We start from the raw sequence: 10,596 nt of genomic DNA, 5'->3' as shown, positions 1-10,596 counted from the left end.
AAACATTATAGCTATATAGGATCTCCTACAATTCTTGTACGGCAATTAGCTACATGGAAGTATATGTACATATGTAATACCAATACAATTTAAAGCATAATTAATAGAGAAAAATAATAATTCTTCTGTAACCCCTGTATTAAGTTGTCAGCATTGGATCTCCGACCCTTTAATAATCCTCAAAAACAATTGAAAAGACAGCTTCAAACAAACTGCATTCATACCAAGTTTAACCAACACAAGATAAGGAAATATTTGCTAGACTTCAGCATGACTCTGGTTAAGGTAAATGTAAATCATTGTCCTTAGGCCTGGAGTGTTTAATACCTCCTTAAAAACTGTCAAACCTCAAATTTTTTTTTGACACATCTGTTAAATTTTCCTAAAAAAATATCCAAATCTAGTAAATTAGTAATGTCACAATTTGATTGAGAGAGATACAAAATGTACAAGTAAGCAATACCTCAACAATTCATAGAGAGAGAAAGGAAATGTATTCATTAAAACAATTAGAGATCTGAACTCATGAAAAAGAAAAATATAATGTACTAGGTGCTATGGAACCTACAATTAAACGGTTACTAAAGGTCTGAAATAACAGTAATAAATTCCCGTGAGGTTATAGCAGGAAAAAAATCTGCAGTTGGGACCAAGCATCTGAAGCGATCCACCTAAAAACCAGAAATGGCTTCAGCCATAAGAAAAATTTGTACCAGATCAGTGATAATGAATGTCATACTAAACTCCGAAATATATGAACTATTAAAAATAAAAACTCATACAAGGCTAACAAAGGCCAGAGGCTCCAGACTTGGAACAGGCACTAAAATGCAGAGGGGTTAAATTAAACAAGCTTTTTAAAATCTCAACCCAATGAAGAAGAAACAAACACACAGCAATACGCACAGTAAAAATCACACAGAAGTCCGAGTCCAATAGCAGAATAGGTAACAAAACAAACAAAACAAAAATTGAAAATGACAATATTACATAAACAACAAAGGACTACAAACAGTTACTGACATGCCAGCTCCAGACCTTATTTTAACTGTTCGAAAGATTATGTCTTCATTATATGAAATATCTAGCACCATCCCTCCATTGGGGGTTTAGTATCATACCATCATAAAATATATTAGAGGAACATAACCCGTATCATACCAGCAACTTGTTTAAGAATAAATGAGTTTATGTCCGATGCAAAGACTGTGCAAGTGAGTCAATATTAAAGCCAAAAATGCCAATTTTGCAGGCAAGTTTTCCTTCTTCATAAGTTTGCTTTAATGTTTTGTTAGCTTTTGAGGTAAACCTGACATTTTGTGCTTTGTAAAGAATATTACCATAAAAGATTGGATGGGAAATACCTGAATGTGTAAGATGTCTATGTTGAAGTGAATTTCTTATAATGTAATAAACTGCCCATAAAACAAGACAAGAATAACTGGATCAACTCAGGCAAATGCAATTTTTAAAGAATGACTATGAGGACCTGTATACTAGAGTCTAAATCCATGTAAGAAGAAACAAACATTTAGTATAACAGCAGCAACCACTCTCTGTCTCGTCTTGGGTTTGAATTAGGTTGCCCAAATGAAAACTTATTTCCATTTGAGGTCTAGGTGACCTAAAACTTGGATTATCATAAGAAGGCCTAGATTATGCAAAGTAAACATGGTAAATGCTCCTGTTAGGACAACCGACAAGTTATAATAGGATGACCTGCATCAACAAAAAAAAACAAAAAAAAAAAAACAAACAAGCTGCTTAACAACATCTAGGTACCCACGTAATTAAAAGCATAACATTTCCAATTAGTCCCAGTGTTCATGTTAACTGAAGTTCAACCTGTACTATAATTTTCATTAATAAATTTCAACCATAATTTGGAATCAACTGTAGCCTAGGAACCAGTAGGGCCAATGGTTTTATGTAAATGAAATTGCTCGTCATAATGCTTCCAGCCTATATTAACAAAGCTTGGCACCTAAACGTACAGCGTACGATACTCATATGCTTGAGCAACTCCTAGAATCTTCCAGGATGAAGATTACAATAAATTCTAGTATATATATTAATTAAAGCTGTTGTCAACACCTAAATACTAAAGATTTTTAACTGGTTTGGAGCAGACTGCAAGACAAGCTGTAAATAATTACTTAATTTGTACTAGTTTTGCTAATATTACATGTACATAGATATAGGAAGATGTGGTATGAGTGCCAATGAGACAACTCTCCATCCAAATAACAATTTATAAAAGTAAACCATTATAGGTCAAGGTACGGCCTTCAACGCTGAGCCTTGGCTCACACCGAACAACAAACTATATAGGGCCCCAAAATTACTAGTGTAAAACCATTCAAACCATACATACATGTATATATCCTCGCTTACTGCGTCTGACACAATTTACACAAAACTCTCTAATAGTCTCATTTTAAAAGTTGTTTACAAGATAAAACCATTTTGGCCCCTATTTTCCCTTAAATATATAAAAAAATAAAAATAAAAAATAATAAAAATTTCCCACACAGCTGAGACTGGTTGATAGGGTTTGGGCAAACAGAAATATTTGCAGTCTGTCCTAAAATAGTGATCAATAAGTATTCAAGATAAATAATATTATATTAGTAAATAGTGTTCTGCATTACAAATCATATGTTACAAATCATATGAAAATATACAAAACAACATTTAAAAGTTTCACATGTAATATATTTATATATATATAATTATAATAATAATATATAATTGCAACCTTATAATTAAGAATTGTTTCTTATTTTTAACGAATGATGCGGCATCCCATATAAAAATAACACATTCAGGAATATTTTGTGGATTTAAGTTTAGAAACTGAGAAATAATCATTACACAAATCTACATCTAAACCATAAGATTGGAAAAAAGTTGCCTTATATCTTTATACATATGTTTGTTATTTGTTAGAATCACATGTACACGTAGGGGTTTAACTTAAAAGTAATATACTGTTTTTGTAAATCTGACGATTACCTGGTAAATTATCAAATGGAACATACTGATGCAGAGTTCTGGGGGTTTGCATAAATGACGTCTGATGATGATCCGACGTACAAATGTATGTGACCTAAAGGAGTTGAGTTAGTGGCGTGATGAGCCGTGAATCCCGTCCAGTCTGGTGACCCATCTGTAAAAACTGTGCACGTCATTGTCTAATTGTTGTCTATGTCTCTGGTCCAATTGTTACAACCCTTGTGGTGTTCTGTAGCCAAGCAAGGTCGCACTTTTCGCTTTCTAACTGATCTTCCAAACATGTGCTACAACTCAACAAAAGGTAAATATTAGTTCCACCATGCTACATAGCAGTGACATAACAAAATCAAATGACTGTACAAAGAAACAATAACAATAAAAATATTATGTATACTCATAGTTGTGTCTTATGATAGTTACCATAATTTAAAAAAAAATAATTTAAAATTAGTATATATTATTTATTAATTCTTAAATCCACAGTCAGTTGATAGTGACATAGTGTAATATTTGTATATAATTATGTTATTTCAATAATTCAAGCTGTGGCCTGTTGATGACATTATGTCTAAATTTGTGATTTATCTGAACTACTCATACCATATCGACCTAGTCTAGGCTAGAGAGTAGTAGCAACTATACATGTCACTGTGATGGCTGATGTTGACAGACTCGACACTGACAGTTTTCAGTAACAAGTGTGTAGGTACACTCAAAATTTATAGCAGGATATATACATATAATGATATATGTATGCTAAACTCCACCAGCAAGCTAACATTTAGACATGACGATTTTTGGCTACTGCTTGTAACTCCGTGCAGGGTCTCTGTGCAAGATTTCCAAGATTTTTGTTTATTTGTATCGAAAGTTGAACTTCCGGTTACGAACCTGGGTCCTTTCGCCCCAAAGGGTACGTCCCTTTGCACCTTTCATGGAATATTTGCTGTATATCAATATGTGCTATGAAAGATCTAGGTACACATTCCCGATGTATACCCTTTTAAGGAAAATTTAATGATAATTCGGGAGTTCATCAGATAACGCCTGCCCCTTAACACATAAACACTATATAGACACGTTACTAACCTGGATGGTCTGTTAGTGTTACAGCGCAAATACAATTTGTTAAGCTAAACCATAGGCACTAGACGATCTGTCAATACTCAATTTCAATAGTAATAAGATATGGACAAAAAGTAATATTAAAAAAAAAAATTAAACTCGTCGTAATATATATATATATGAGTACCTATCGGTATCAGGCAGACTATACATGCATCTAATTTGATGTAGAATACAATGACGAAATCATTATTATAATCTGCAAATCTTAGGACAATATTGCATCTAATAACTCATATTTGTAAAAATTAAATATTTTTTAAAAATGAAAACGAATAATGGAACCAATCTCTTTCAGTCTTTGCATGTGCTCTCCACGTGGCGATGAAATTCCTGATCGAATGGTTAAAAAATGACGATCGATAAAATGAATTCTTTCTAAGATTACATCTAATAAACATTAGAAGCATGAGGCAGGTTATAACCATACAATACTAACACTACTTTACCATTACAAGATACTACTTTTCAATTTTTTCAATTTTACCGCTAACGAAATTTAAACAGCTTGCTTGCTGCGATGAAATTCTGTAAAGGACTAAATACACCGTATCGCTATTCCCGCTTGACCCGAGAATCTGTCCCGCTCGAACTTTTGACGTCATGCAACAATCACTTTTCCATTGTGGCGTCAGATATTTTCTATTATGACGTCAAAATTTTACGGGAACTTGTGTGATGTCCAGTAATGGCGGATAAATAGCGATATTTTCAATTTTACCGCTAACGAAATTTAAACAGCTTGCTTGCTGCGATGAAATTCTGTAAAGGACTAAATTACGTCACAGAATATAACGTCACTCATGTTAGGTAAATCTAAAACATGAAATACAATCCGTCAGTGGCCCCAGCGATAACTGAATTTAAGTCTATTTACTTAAATTCCATTAATTGTGACAGTGTAATAAAATTTGATCAATAACAAAACTTGTGACAATAAGTTTCAGCAGATGTGGAAATTTTAATGACAAAGAGTTTGGGAAATTCAGTGAAGATCGTTGAACAACAAACTGAAAAATTATAACCCATGATTGATATATCACAATTGGTCAATTACTACCTATTGATATATTTCCTCGGTAAAATTCACCCCATTAATATATTTGACGTATTAAAAAAGGGACCCATTCCAGCGGCACATATGTATATAACTTCATACAGGAAGAGACACCCCCGTGGATGATATGTTCTCACCGGACACAATTACGAACGATTTTTGAACTCTGATTATTTTGTTTGTTTGTAGAATACTTTACTTGAATTGTATGGACCATAGAATAAAAGATGTATGAAGGCTTTTCATTTTGAATCATAACCCACATAATTTTCTATACACGTTAGGATACTTTAGTAATATTTGCGTGACCTGGTTTTACGGGTCAAGCAACCCAAATATGGACGCAATTTCGAACAGCACTATATTTATATATCTGGCGGAAGAAATTAATGACAACAATCTAGATTGATGAAAAATACATTAATCTAATCACAAACACATATCCAGATGATAATAAGAAGTGTAAGTTGGTATTTTACTTTAAATGCATCAGCTGTGTTTGCAGACGAAATTACTGTCAAAACACTTCCTGTGTGTGTAAAGGAAAGATTTCGGAATTGTTTTGTATTATATGCAAGTTCCTCCTTCTAAGGAGCAATAAGTTATTTGTTTGATGGTTCAGCTTTTTTCGAAGTTACACACTCAATTTGGTTGTTGAACATATAGTTTTATTAATATTTCAACATCATCAAATTGTTATTTTGGTACAGATGCAATGTTATTAGATGGAGAATTCTATTCCTCATCACATCTGGTACAGTGCCAGTATGATCCAGTGACAATACTTAAATCAACCTCTGTTTGCACGGAATGTGGGAGACACTCATAATGGTACCATCGGGTACACATGTCACAACCGACCCATTCTAATCGTTCATTTAGCATGCAAACCTCACAAATTCCATCATCTAAATTAACTTCAACATACTCATCCTAATTTTGAACCTTTTTGACCGACTTTGTTCTTGATTTTACGTTCGATTTGCTCTTTTTTGCAGGTTTTGATCTACTACTAGACCTTTTTCTCTTAAGAGGTTGACAAGAAGAAGACGATGGGATTTGCTCTTCAGGTTCTCTGAGATTTGAGGTTGAGGGTACTATTTGTAAGGATTCTTCGTGGCCATTTTGTTCGTCTGCAGTTATCAATCGTGCGCATTTACTTGTAGATCTTTTAGTCTTCGATTTCTCTGGAATTGCAGGAAAAATGTCAATTAAAGATTCTGGAATATTTCCAATGTCAACCAGTGTCCCAGGTATTTCAATTTCTTGTCGACTTCTAAGTGCCTGCTTACCACTCTCTAAGAATATGGACCTGTTAATTGGTCTTATACCTGCACGTCGGAATGCAGTTATATAGTCTTGAGGACACATAGCATTTAATGCAAATTTCACAACATGTGGTACCTTTTCCCAGGGTATGCTTGTGAATGAGTAACCAAGTTGGTTCATTAGTTTACTGTATTCCCCTTTAAACACTGCAACATCTAATGGTTGGAGAAGATGAGTTGAGTTTGGGGGTAAACAGAGCAGCTCTATCCTGTTTCTTTTTGCAACATCTATAATGTCAGGTGAAAGATGTGAGGCTAGGTTATCCATGACCAAAATTATTGGTCTTTGCCTTCCACAGTGTGGTATGAACAATTCTTTAAACCATTTAAGGAATAATTCCCCATTCATGTAGCCTTTCTTTGAGACCTCTAGCATCCAGTCACCAGGTAAACCATCAAGATTACGGTTTTGCAAATATGAACATCAAAGGCAAACAATTCCCTGCTGCAGAAATGGCCATATTAATAGATAGATGCCCTCCGCCAGCATTCATAATCTCTTGGTATGGATGCTGTGAACTTTTTACTAGCACCTTTCCTCTTATAACCTCCTTACCACATATACCTGTCTCATCACAATTAAAAATGCATTCAGGTTTGTCCTCAAGTCCCAGTCTATTTATTGTCCTTTCTAACAAGTCAAAATACTCCTCAATGTCTTCTCTTGTCACTTCCTTTCTTGGATTGGATGCTTTATCTGGTTTTCGAAGTTTAATCTCTGGATGTCTCTTTCTAATCTCTGGCACCACTTATCACTGGGTCCTTTGTTCTTGTCGATTTGTGTTACATTTTCTTTTCTCCTCAAAATTGCAGTGGTTCTTTAGCATTCTATTAGTGAGTGGTCTCCCTTTATCTGCCATATACTTGATGTAATTAATAAGTGATTGTTCTGCTTCCATTGTGAGGGACAGTTTCGTTCCGGGTCCTGTTGCACATCCTCTCAGGCGGGCTTTACTGTGATCATACAATGTTGTTTTTGGGATACCATAGAGTCTTGCTGTGGCGGATAAACTTTTTCCTCTATTCACAGCCCTAACTGCAGCTAGGAAATTTGTTTGGTCATGTTTTTGGTCTTTTTTTCTTTGAGATCTACAAAAAGAAGGGAAAATTAGTTTTCCATTTTATACCTTTTTAAGACTCAAATGTTGTTTTCATGTTAGTTAGACTGGTACTTAATGTTTCTTAATTGTATATCAAGACACTCAGATAGGATGATCGTCTCACTGACATTTACCACATATCTTTTCTGATTTCTGTGTAATCAAAATTGCAAAATTATGTTTTTCTTGTTATTTGTTTGATGGTACAGCTTTTTTTAAGTTACACATTCAAATCTTTCCTTTATTCATCCCCGCAAAGTGCGTAAATTACTTTCGGAGTTCTTGGGACTTTTCCATAAAGTTACTGTATTTTCTTTTGACAATGCTTAGCGTCACCGGAGTCGGGAAAAATGTTAATTTTGGGCTTATTTTGGCAAACTACAGGGCATCACGCATATGAACAGAATCAGGAGATATTTTTCTTTTTATATATTGACAAAAAAAGGCAAAATGCACTTACCTTTACGTTCTTTTTAATGTAATTTCCAGGTAGTAGTGTTTTTCTTTTGATGTTTAAAAAATGATTTTCTCGTCGTCTGCAACATTCACCAAGTGCGCATGCGTTATTTTTCATGATAACATGAGCATTTTAGTGGGTTTTTGTTTATAGAAACATTTATTATTTATCATGCATAAAAATGATTTCGGAGGGCAAACATTTGAAATCGTTCGTAATTGTGTCCAGTCGTAATTGAGTCCGGTGGGGCTAGTTATATTACAAATAACTCATACTTGGTACTGATTTGTAAATAAGTATCTGTTCCATAATTTTCATTTCAAGACAACCGAGATAGTGTCCCAGAATACGTTGGAATTCGTAGACACATCGAGTGAAAGCAGTACTGAAGTGGTATAATGTGTTTAGGTTTTTAAGAAAGTGTTTTAGATGCCATTCAATGTTTTAATTAGCTTACTGATAGCATTTGCAAATTATAAACCTGCAACACGTTTAAATTCTAACCATGTGTTTCACCTGGAACGGTTTAAATACTATTACACTGTACAACATGTTTAGGTCGAAACATGTTTAGGAAAGCGTTTAGGATATAAACTGATATTTACGTAAACACATGTTGTACAGTGTAATAGTATTTAATCCGTTTGACCCACATATATTAAGAATTGTAATATGTGTGGGTCGAACGATTTAAATACTATTACAAAATAAATAACATTGTTCTTAATTCCATCAAACTTTTCCGTGCAAGCTAAGCACGCGGCATTTCGTAGTTAGTTAGAAAAAAATGTTTGGCTCGGATATATTTATAATAAATGCTTCAAAACAGTTGCATGTATCCCTATGGACAGTTACCCTATGACGAATTTAGTACATAACATGTCAAAATGCATCTCATTGTGTCGACCAGGTGAAACACATCGTATATTCTTGAACATGATCATGACATGTGATCCTTCCAAATATTCACATCTAAAATTGCCAGTCATCAATTATTCACTGCTACATTTGCATGTATCATTTTTTTTTAAATATTTAAAAAGAAATCAAAAGAAGAAATTAAGTTTTCGTTAAATGCCATGTGTGCCCTTAAGTTTACTTTGTCATCTAAAAATACCATAAACAGGAAAGACGAATGTTAATAATTTCTTACAGGCATCTATTTTTGTTTTGTTTTGACTAAATTTACTCATATTTATTATGCATTGCACTAAAGATAATGCGAAAACAAATAAAGATGGTTGAAAATGATTATTTTTTTATGATTTGCCATTTATAATCATAAAAAGATACTTAATCTAGAAACAAAATAAACGTTTAACAAAACTGGTTTTATGAGAATTTTATATTATACAGTACTTAAAGATAAAAAGTGCACATTGCAAAATTAATTACACAATACAAATAAAGCAGTAATACAATGAGATTAGAAGTTTCTAAAAATAAAGTCCATTTTTTGCCAAAACTGAAGTTTCCAATGCTGATAATTTTTTCTCTCTAATTCTATAGTCAGTGCTATAGTCTAATCCTATAGTACTGCCATTGTTTTATAACACACCTTTCTTAAATTCTCCGTTGATAAAATTTGTAATTATTAAGAAAAAATAGTCCAGGTGGAGGTTAGAAGCAGCATTGTTTCCAGGGTCAAGGACGAGGGCATGGTAACAGTCGGTTAATTTTCCATTTCGTAATTCTATTTTGCGGCTTTTAGAACAGCATTAAAAAGAATAAAACTAGGTCAAATTTGAGATCGAATGATGTCAACGTCTCCACAGATGGTTACACGTCATTCTGTAAATTTTATTTTAACAGTTACACTACCGGTGTTTGACCTTAATGAGATCGAACGATGTTAACGTCTCCACGGATGGTTACACATCATCCTGTTAATTTCATTTTAACGGTTACAGTTACGGTGTTTGACATTAACAACTGAAATTTATGTGTTAGTTCAAACTACAACATTGTGCAATCTAACGACCTTCATACAAATGTATATATACTAGTCAACAAAAGTAACGATACACAAGTTTGAACTCCAATTTATCATTAAATATAATAAATAAGAAAAACTGTTAAATTATACAATAAAAAACATTCATTTACAAAGCAAATGCATATGATAAAAAGAATCTGACCAAATTTGAAAGTGAGAAAATACCGTGTTATTGAACACAGGGGTCAAATTTATTTTGTGGAAAATGATGACAAAAGTCGGCACTTAAGTTCGAAGATGAGAATTAAGTATTCAAATATCTGAAAAAGGCATTAAAAATTTTAAGCAGACAATGTTTAGGTTTAAAGTTTTAAGTTCTAATATCGATTTTTGAAATTTGGGTTAAAAATAACACTCTGTAAATATAAGACCAGTTGGGCAATTATTTACCTTGGTATTGTGTATCCAATTTCATTATCTATGGAAAATACATTGTTTTGTATCGTTTCTTTTGTTGACTAGTATATTTACAATGGTGGATAGAAAGTCACAAGACAAAAAAGTCACGGATAAAAAGT

This window comes from Mytilus californianus, unplaced genomic scaffold, assembly GCF_021869535.1.
Source record: "Mytilus californianus isolate M0D057914Y unplaced genomic scaffold, xbMytCali1.0.p SCAF_11, whole genome shotgun sequence".
NCBI classification, from domain to species: Eukaryota; Metazoa; Mollusca; class Bivalvia; order Mytilida; family Mytilidae; genus Mytilus; species Mytilus californianus.
The sequence above is the reverse complement of the archived record's forward strand: the minus strand, read 5'-3'. Positions refer to the sequence as shown.